Consider the following 10,884-nt stretch of genomic DNA (forward strand, 5'->3'; position numbering starts at 1 on the left):
ACAGGATCTGCAGCAAGAGTCACCAGTCCGTCTTTATCTTGCTTTTAACTTTTTCACTCGTCTTAACATGATGTTTTCAGATGTCTAGTGGTAGATAGGCAATCCTGCCTCTCCTCGTCAGGCTTATTAGTGTTGTTTGATAGTCTTGTGATTCCTGGTTTCTTGAAGACTGAGGCTAGTTCTGCATTAAGCCCCTTTCCCAGACCAGATGTTTCACGTGCCACACAACAGAGTGCTCTGACAGCAGTGTTTCTGCTGGCGTACCTTACTCGTACTTCTGAGTATGACCACCACACACCCTAAAAACTGCAGCTCAGCTGGTGCAGCCGTGCCCCCAGCCTGGGCTCCTGTCAGGGGAGAGCTGCTGCCCCACGCCTGCCCGGCCTTGGTCGAGCTGTGCCAGAAACCCCCCTTCTTTCCCTCCAGCACCCCGGGGAGCATGGTCAAACGCCAAAACACGTGCACGGTGCTTCAGCCATGATGGGGAAACCAGTTCACTGCTTCCATCAGTTTTGCCCACAGAGGTACCCAATGCAACAACGTTTAGTCTATTAACAGAGTTTAATACTCCCTTCCCATCTCAAAAACGGCTATGGATTAGGGGGGCTATTCATGTGGATTTAAAACTTTTTTTCAATCAGGATTTTTTGCATTCAGTGTTTCAGATATGTATTCTCTCTCATTTCAGACCAGTTGTATATCTCTAAAGTTTGCTTTCTTTACAGATGTGTTTAAATGTGCCTAAGTGATATATATACACACATTACATTTATATACACATGGGTACAGATTTATTTTCTGTATAATGTATGCACATGTATATGAATATTGTGTGTGTGTATATAACATGTATTCTTGATTAAAATACTTGGGCACCAGAATTCTGTATAGTTGTTTTTTAAATGGCAGCTGACACAGAAGCATAGATAAACAATCCTCTCAAACATCTCCTTTTTATCTTGGCTTAGTTGCAGGAAGGTAACCTAGGGCAAAATCCTTTTAAAGCCCCTCTCAACAGTGCAAAATGAGATTAACTTGTTGCATGCAGTTCCAGTACACCAGCCTATACACACTGAATATGGAATACACAAGAAGCAAACATAAGTAGTAGAATGGGATAAAGAAGGAATTAGGCTGCTGTATATTGATTTCTTCTTTAAGAGAGATTTTTAGATGTTTAATTTTTTTTTTTTTTTTTACACAGTTATTCTGACTTCTTTGGGCCAGATGAGAGTATGACACTTTTTGCCTAAGGTTTTCTGTGCTTTTAGTTTAACAGAGACTCAAAGCATTGTCATAAATATCCAGTGTGATCTTGCTTAGGTACCACAGTTAGATGATTTCACTGTTAAATTCCAAAGAAAACAAATGTAATAGCTGAAAGAAATACCCGGCTTTCCTTAATGTAAAAGCCAACAATCCTATGCTCTCTTAGGAAACCTTTCTCAGTTTGATGACAGAAAACAGTGCCCCTGCCTCGTAATAAAGTATTATTATGCCAGAATGTGGGTTCATTTAAGCCAGAAAAGGTACAACATCATCCTGCAGGAACACTAAATGCCCTTAACTCAGTGGCACCCCTCGGCATTCAGGCAGATCACTCTGTTAGAGGGGACTTGTGTACCCCCCCCCAGTACATGCCTCGAGTTTCTTGCACTGGGGATAAATCAACCTGGCACAACACATCTTACTGTGTTTCAGAAATGGAGGCAGCAGCTGGGAGATTTGTTATTTCAGCTTGAACCACGTCAGCTCTTTTCTGCTTTTCTAACCTTACTAGAGACTGTTGCTTCTGAAAATTATCTGGTCTGAAAATGGCATACCGCTGATGTTTGTTAATTTTATTAAGTTATGATGGAATATAACTTAATGACGGAGCAATTGTCCATTTCTGACAATACTAATCAGCCTACACTGTCTACACTTGCTTACAAATAAACTAGGTCTGTTAAAATGAACTTCAGCAGATATATTGACAGAAACAAATCAGATCACAGAGCTGTCAAGGAGCAATCACTACCCCAAAGCAGAGGAAATCTAGTAGAAGACAAGATAGTGTGTGAAGACTAAGAAAAATGTACCTAAGGAAGCCACATGAAAATCAGAGAATCAAATAACTCATGGGAAAAATTACAATGGATGTGCATACTCAAAATCCCATAGATCAGGGAACATTAGCTACTGGGAACAAAGGTAACGAGAAATACAATATCAAGGACCTCCAGTAGTGTTGGTTCAGCATCCAATAGGGTAAGAAAGCTTCCAGCAGAAGGTAACTGGTAAACAAATCGGTAACAACAACAACAACAAAATCACTGATCAGGCAGCTAGTACAATTGATAGAACAAAGAAGTGGTCACATCTCTGCCCCTTTTGAAAATAGGGGGAATAGTGGGCAAGGACTGAAAAATGGGAGAAATCTCAGAATTATTGTGTTTATAGTTAACAATCACTAATTTTTGTTTTGCACCAGTGGAGGTGCAAAGTACTGGAAGACAGGGAAAGGGTCAATGTTATACAGATCTTCAGCAACAGAAAAAAACAGGAGGTAAAAGTCAGTGAAATTAGTTTTATTTCACAGAAGAACTGTGAAGGAACTCAGCATGATAAACTAGAAACAGCTTGGTTTTAATGAATCACATCAAACCAGTCTACTTTTTTATCCATAAGACAGTAATGATCTCATGATTTCTAATGAAGAGCCAGCTGATACAGTTTCAAAAGCCTTACAACAGTCAAAATAGCTCACACAGTATTCTCCTAGGCAAATGAGAGAAGCATGGTCTAAAAATAAATCATTACAAATTTTAAAGGTATACAGCATACTCTATTTTATAAAACAATAGTAATATATGACAGGTGCAAGCCTGCTTGGAAATTATACTTGTAGAAAGGTTATTAACATTTATTACCAAGAAGGGGGGATGCATCTGCATGGGTTGGCCGTACACAGTATTTTGACAGCCTGGATGACATCTAAAGATCATAGAATCATTTAGGTTGGAAAAGACCCTTAAGATCATTGAGTCCAACTGTAAAATCACAGCATCAACATGAGATGTATTGCAAATGTACTGGAGAACAGCCTAAGTTAGGAACAGCTTTGCCATACTAGGTGGACTGGAAATGTAGGAAGCTATCAGTTGATAAATGCTGCAAGTATGATATGTAGGCAGGAGCAATCTACATTTATATATGACGCAGAAAAAGACATGGGCTTTATCTGAAACAGACTGAATCAACAATGTGCAGCTGTGAAAAATGGTCTCTGAAGAGGGGCGCTACCTGTGAGACACACAAAATAAATCCTCCACTCTAGTCAGTATTGGGAAGGTATCAGCTGGCACATTGTGACCAGTTTTGGGGGCTGCACTTCAAGGAAGAGGCTGATCAAACACAGTGTGTGAGTGAACACAAAAGCCTTCTCAAAAAAAAAAAAAAACCCAACAACTGGAAGATCTTACCTTTGAGGAAAGACTTGGAAAGATGAGCATAAAGAAGTTTCAAGGGGACATGGTTAATGATCTTCAACTGCATAAAAGGTTGGCAAGAAACTTTGAATAATCAATTTTCTATGTTTATCATGGACAGGGCAAGAATAACAAAGGCAAACTCAGGCAAGAAACATTCAGAGAAACTTTCTAATGCTGGGGATGAAGCAGAGCTGGAGTAGGTTGCCTAGGAAGGTCTGCAGAGCTTTCATTATTGGTGCCAAGAACAAGCTCTGCCCCAGGAACAATACAGCTAGAGCTGATCCTGGCCTGGGGCATGGGGTGTCCTACATGCCTCCTGTGTCTTTAGTATTGCATATTAAAGTGCCAAATAGATTGAAATGCTTCCTGACAGTTCAGGCTTAGAGTGAACAACAGGTTTGCTTTCTCAGTATAACTGATTACGGCAGTTAAAGTGGCCACTATGGAAGGCTCTCCTTAACAAAGTTAATGTTCAAACTTACCGTTTTCAATTTTCCATCAGTGAAGTATAGAAAACTCTTCAAAGGCTGACACACTATTGTCTTGTAGAGCAAAGCAGACATGGACAGCTTTTGAACCGGATCCCTGCAAGTTTATCTTACCCATAAACTGACAATGCCTTGTCTGTACTGGCAAGGGCCAGCTGCTCCCCAAGGGCAGGGTGCAGGGGCCAAGGGCGACCCAGGGCAGGCAGTCCCTCACCAACCCAGGCACAGCCCCACAGGGCCCGACCACAGCTGGTGAGAGGGTCCATCAACAGCCCCAGGCATAGCAAGGAACAAAACATGTCCAGGGTCCAGCCAGGAGCAAAAGAAGATAGAGCTGGAGACAGGACTGGAGACAAGGCTGTGACATGGATCCAAACTCCACCCAGGAGGCAGGGGCACCAATAGCACACCTCAGGAAAGGTCTGGGTGCACAGGCCTAGGCTTAAGTGGAGCTCCCAGCCCAGGGGCAGAGGGTGTGGGTGGCCAGGTGAGGCTCATGGGGGCAATCAAGGTCTATTAGTGCACTCAAAGCACCGACACAAAGGAGCAGTCCTGAATTCTGAGCTTCTGGGTGCAAAGATTTTTGTAACGTGCACTTGGAGGATTTGGGTCCTCTAGATACCACTGCAATGGCATGTAGCTACACTTCTGTTTATTTCCTGGGAAATTCCAACTGCTGTAGCTTTGATGATGACAGCTAAAGCAAAAACAGATTTGCTGTGGTGATCTCAAGGGTTTCTAATACTCAGCTCGCAGTGGTGGACTCACAACTGCCCTGTGGCGGCACAGTTTCTGTAATCCTGTTGATGTACAGGAGTTTATTAAAATCCTTGATCTTTAGAGCACATACCTGGTGTGGAATTAACAAGATCTCCGGTATCCATAGGAAAACATAACTGACGATGTCCTGAAACTTCCACAGCATCCCTTTAAACTGCTAAGCCCTTTGCTATGGCATTCACGCACTGGCTCTGTGGAGTTTGAAGCACAGAGGAAGATCAAATCTGTCTAAGCCACTGATTCATGGAGAGAAAGCTAAGGTGAAGCCACAAAGCTGGTTACACTATTAGACCTATCTATGCAGCAATGTACTGACATCCTGAAATCTGTAGTTTATTTAATGTTTGGCACTTAAAAGAATCAATGAATAGCCCATTAGTCTCTTCTGTTCAGCAGATAGCGGGTTTGGATGTCTGTTGGTATGCATAAAGGAAGCCACTGCAATGAAAAATGCTCTTTCTGATGGGCAAATAATCTTGCAGATATAGGAAACAACTGATTTATTTTGCTATGGTATCTATACCAGATAACGTATGAAGAATAAGTTTGCATGTCTATTTGTGTGCATCCACAGAAGCAGATAGAGATACTTGCGTTGGTACTGGGAGCTACCAGACTGAGACAGGACTTTGGCGATGAGAGACTATCCGTGTTGAGACTGTGATTAAAGACTGAATCTGGAAGCAGAAAATTATTTTCTGTCTCACCCTCTCTGCCAACACTTTTGTCTTCCTGGATTAAAAGTATAAATGCTGCCTCCATGGTTGTGCTTAATTTAGATGGTTATACAGTCTGTGGTGTCAAGATTTTTATCCTAAAATACTATGGATATATTAAGTAATTAGGTCATGACATGACAAGGGGAGGTGAAAACACAAATCAAGTTTTTTGCAGTAAGAGTAATCTCTTTGAAGAACATTAGCTCACAGTTTGTAAAGTTGAATACGAGTAAATCTTTGTGAGACCACAAGCCACACAATACAGCCTAGTTGCAAGGTCGAAGGAGTTTGAATTGCCCAATGCACTGAGCTGTTGGAGAAGGATCACTGAAATCTACTGATGTGAGTTACATTATTCTCTCATGGGGAAGTCCATTTATTATCTATAACTGAAGAAAACCGATGTAGCATGTGGCATATGGCCATATTTTCACATTTCATGGAATAAACTAGGATGTTGCTGGAGTGAAGCAAAGTTCTGAGTCCAGTGGTTCTTGCCATGCCATGTTGACCGTGCTGGGTTGGCCACCTTAAAGGCACATCTTGTGCCTTCACACGTACATTCTGACAGGATTTATCCCTGTTTTGTTTTGGGTTTTAGTTATTTTAATTAAAGTGAAAATTCATTCAGCGGCATTTCCTTTCATCAGCATCTAAATTTTTTAAACTTTAGCACCTCAGATTAGGCACCTGAGTGAAGGGACTCCACTACAAGCTCTGGATGAATCGCATCTTTGTAAATTAAGGAACTTGAATTTAAAGGTGTTTAACATGAGATTTCTTCCTTATGAGTGGAAGCACCACTCCTGAGAGGGACCTCCATGCCTGATCCTTCATGGGAGACAGCAACCGCTGTCTGAATCTTAATACAGAAGCAAAAGGACAGCCAGCCTGGTGGTCCCATAATACAGCTGGCAACATTTCCATAACGACACACGGTGGCTGGGGCACAGGGGCTCTTCTACAAGGACAGACAGCTGTGACCCTGTCAAGGCAATTTTCAATGACAGAGAATTTACCCTGTTGCAGACCACATAGTTCCTATTGTTAATTGTCCTCATTGTTGGAAATGTGCTGAATGGACTTGTGCCTCATTTCTAGACAGACCCTCTTCTGCTTGCAGCCGCCACACCTTGCATCGTACTGGCCATTTAAATACTCACTTGCAAAATTGCCCCCAGTCACTAATCTTCCTCTGATTATACATGCCTACACTTAGATTTGAGTCCTTTCCCTTCCTCCTCTGTGTTAGGTTAAATACCTTGTAGAGTTTTCTAAAATTGTGTCGTAGTTATGGTTGTCTTTCCAAAACCTTTTCAGTTTTCCACCATTCTTACTGGAGACAGGACACAACATTTCCACAGTACTTCAGAAACCAGCTTTTGGCTTTTAATTACTATATTTTTTCTCCAACATTCTTTTTTTTTTCCCTACGCACAGAATGACCTTGGGCAGTTGTGGCCTCTTCGGAGATACTGTTTTCCAAAAGACAGAGTAGAAAACAAAGCTGTTCCCTACATGCGAGTCTCTTGGCTTCATGGCTTTCCACTCAGCTGAATTAAAAAGAATACTTTCAAACAGTTTGAATGCCACATTCTGTATAATTTTTAGTTGGAGAGTGTCCTATGTAAAGTTTATTTTCAGAAAAAAGTTAGGAATGCAATTAAGCATATTCAAATAAAAACTCTGTGCCAGGCCCTGAGGTCCTTTAATTTATTAATGTAACTCTGCTCAATCACTGAATATGGTTGAACAGCACTTTGTTGAAACAGTTACTGTTTAATAATGGGCAACTTCTGGCCTTGCATGAGCTTCCTCTTCATTGGGAATTGCATATGCACTCCTTCCAAGGCTGAACTTGGCCCTGAGTATACAGCACGCAAACAAAAACCAAATATGCCTTCCTAAGCATGAGGAAAGGTCTCAAAAGAAACCAAAGTCTTCTTCATTTGGCAATATCACTTTAGTGAAGGGCTTTTTATTAGCAAGATGAATTTGCCTTTTTTTCTGTTCTTTTAAAACAAATACTTGGAAGAATTACCGAAACCCTTCGTTACACTATTTTGTTTATTCACTTTCTTAAATTAAAGTGTGTAACTGGAACAATTCAAGTGACATGTAAAGCTTTAGTTTTAGTAGAGTCCTGACAAAATGCTATTGTTAAAAATAAGGAAGCTTTCCAGGTGGACACTACAGGAATGGATATTATTGTCCATAGAGACAATAACACAGTCCATGAGGCAGATTTTTTCCTTTGCCAACCATTGTGGTAAACATTTTCTAATCAGTGAACAAATCTGTATGGGCATTTCTACTGTCATAATAATGATCCCCGGTGGGTGATTCTGTAGAAGGTTTATTATCAAGTTCCTGCCTACATTAAAGTTGATGACAGTTATTGAGGTTTCTGTATCTCCTATGTCCTGGCATATATTCTCCCGTGCACAATTTCCATTTGGACTTTTCCTGATGCCAAGTTGAGAAAGCAAATGCATGAAATGACAGCTTACATTAATTGGGTGAAGAGTTTACTCAAATCACTCAGTAGTATCTTTTATTTTTCAGGCACTGAAAATGGCTGAATGGGAGGTTATTACTTTTTTTTTATTAAATCAATGCACTTTTAGAAGCGCTGTTTGTCATTTGAATATTTGTCTGGAATTAGTAGAAAGTGCTACAGCAAAATGTGTAAATGCTGCATTGGCTCTATTTACAATGCCAGAATTCATGCCCATTAAGAAAACTCATCATATGTCCTTATGGGCTACATATATCACCTCTGGAGAATGTATATTCCAGGAACAATAACAAGTTGCATTAGAGAAGAGCGTTTAAAAGCCCAGCCTGTGAGAGTGTTTCCGCGCAGTGTATGCAGAAATAACACATGCTGTGTGCAATGCACACTGTATGCAACGCTAACCTGCCTAACCTTCAGCCAGCAGCTTCCCCTGTCACCAGCCACAGGCAGCACTGAGGAGATGTGGACACCTCACTGTGGGTTTTGTGCACGCGATGGCATTTGCACTCACAGGTCAGCAGTTTTTTTAAGCACATGACACTGAAACCAACACAAAAAGGCATGTCTGAAGTGTGGAGGTGCAGCATGATGGGCAAGGGCTGGGGTGGAGCCAAGTGCCAGCATTTTCTCTGTCTTCCCCCCTCTCTGCAATCCTTCGACAACATCTGACAGCTCCTCCTTGCTGCTTGGGGCTCCTTTGGGACTGGGGCTGAGCCGCTTGTGCAGGGGATCCTGGGACATTTCCCCTTGTTTCAAGGGCCACTGGACAGTGCCGTGGTTGGCCCCTGGTTGAGATGGTGTGTTTGTGAATTCAGATAAATGCTGCGTATTTCACAGGGGTGTTAGGAGGATGTGGGCTTGTCTGTATGTACACTGCACTGCATCATCAATAATTTCAGCAACAGCAACACCGAAATGAGTTAAATTGTGTTCTGATCTAGCACCTCTGACCTGTTAAAGTAACTGTTGAAAACACTGCATCCAAATGAGGACACTGCTGCTGCCGTTGCCTCTGGCCATTATTGGCACAAAGAAAAAGTGACATTTCATGCTCTTCTACTGAGGCTCTGTTTTCAGGGACTGGCAGTCCTGCTCTCCTACACAAAAACTAAAAAAGGATCTGCCAGCCTGTCTGGCAAAATACACTATCCTATGTGTCCACGTACTCCGAGGGGCACACTCCCAGGCGCAGCGGTAGCACGGAGCTCAGAGACTTGTTGCCCCGCTGCCTCCAGGTGCTGTGGTCCGTGGTCCCAGCACTCTGCCCAGTTTGTCATCTGACACAGTAGAAAACATGGGCCATGGAGGTTGTTCTTCCTGCTCCCTCCAAACATGTAGAAGCTGTTGAGTTTCACGGGGACATTCTGAACTGGTGCTCTGACCAGGGTGGTTTCTTAGCTCTGACAGAGAAGGAAATTTCCAAACACAGAAGCCAAGAACAGATGCAATGGGTAGGCTTTTGTGTGTTGACAACCATGTCAAATGTACTGCAGAAGATTATGGTGACAAGTAATAGCATCACCCTAGTATTGCCATTTCACTAACGACTTCCAATGACCGCAGTTGCAGCAGCTAGCGACAGGGCTGGTTCAGCCATCAGAAAGCTGAGCAGAAGATTGCTGTTCCCATGTGAGGCTGGAAAAAGGAAAAGAGAAAATGTGGTTTGCATTTGAAAAACCAAAGAGAAATACTGTAAAGCTGAGATGCTGGCAGAGTTACAAATTCTACTGCTTGAGGGGTTAAAAACATTTGAAGCAGATCTCTAATGGAAAAGCACACAAACCTTGGAAAGGAATCTGTAACTCACGTCATGATGGAGAAAGAAAGTAAAAAGAAAAGTGAAAAAGTGTCAGGACTTAAAATAAGCGAACAAAAGAAGAGAAGAATACTAACAAATAAACCCATCTCACTGCTAAATGTATGTGCTTCTTTTCTAGTTTCTTAAAGCTAAACATTTTACAAAGACCTTCAAATTTTCTGTAATCTTTACAGTGCCAACCTCTTCTCAGATAATTTACCTCAAGAGACACAGACAAGGTGTTGTACTGATTTTCCTCTCACTTGCTACCAATAACTCAACTTTTTGCAATTAACTAATTATATAGAAAATTAACCTGCTCACCTGAAAAGAACAGAATACTTCAGATTTGACTCATTAAGATCATCATGTTTTCTGAAGGAAATTGTGCTGTGAAGATTAAATGAAATTCATAAGAGAAGAACCAGTTCCGTTGAATAATTAACTTAATAAGTATCAAGCTCCTATCACTTGTATTCCACTTTTTGCAATTAACTAATTATATAGAAAATTAACCTGCTCACCTGAAAAGAACAGAATACTTCAGATTTGACTCATTAAGATCATCATGTTTTCTGAAGGAAATTGTGCTGTGAAGATTAAATGAAATTCATAAGAGAAGAACCAGTTCCGTTGAATAATTAACTTAATAAGTATCAAGCTCCTATCACTTGTATTCCCACTGCAGGCTAATCTTTCATAAGCTTTATGAATCTTCTCTTCAGTGTATAGCAAACATTGGCAGCAGACGTTGAAGAACGTCAGTGCTTGAGCGTGGTAATGCAATAAAAATAGTTTAAAAGTACTTGAAACAATGAAGACGAGCATTTGTTTGGTTGTGAGAACATACTTTGTTCATCCCCTGGGTACTGTAATCACAAGTCAGAGAAAAATAGAGCTACAACAAAACAAATTGCTGGCAATGACCTTTTTTGCAGGAATGAATTTAAAGGTCTATTTTAGCTTGAAACGAGCAGCAGCTCTTGAGTGGCTGCACTGTGTGTCTATAACCACTGCTTCCAGAGAAGGCGTGGAGTCCTGGGTGGTTATCACAGCTGCTACTCTACTCTGTTAGTGAACAAAGAGAAAAATCCACCACAGTCCATGT

The sequence above is a fragment of the Aptenodytes forsteri genome, unplaced genomic scaffold, assembly GCF_000699145.1.
Source record: "Aptenodytes forsteri isolate BGI_AS27 unplaced genomic scaffold, ASM69914v1 Scaffold76, whole genome shotgun sequence".
NCBI lineage: Eukaryota > Metazoa > Chordata > Aves > Sphenisciformes > Spheniscidae > Aptenodytes > Aptenodytes forsteri.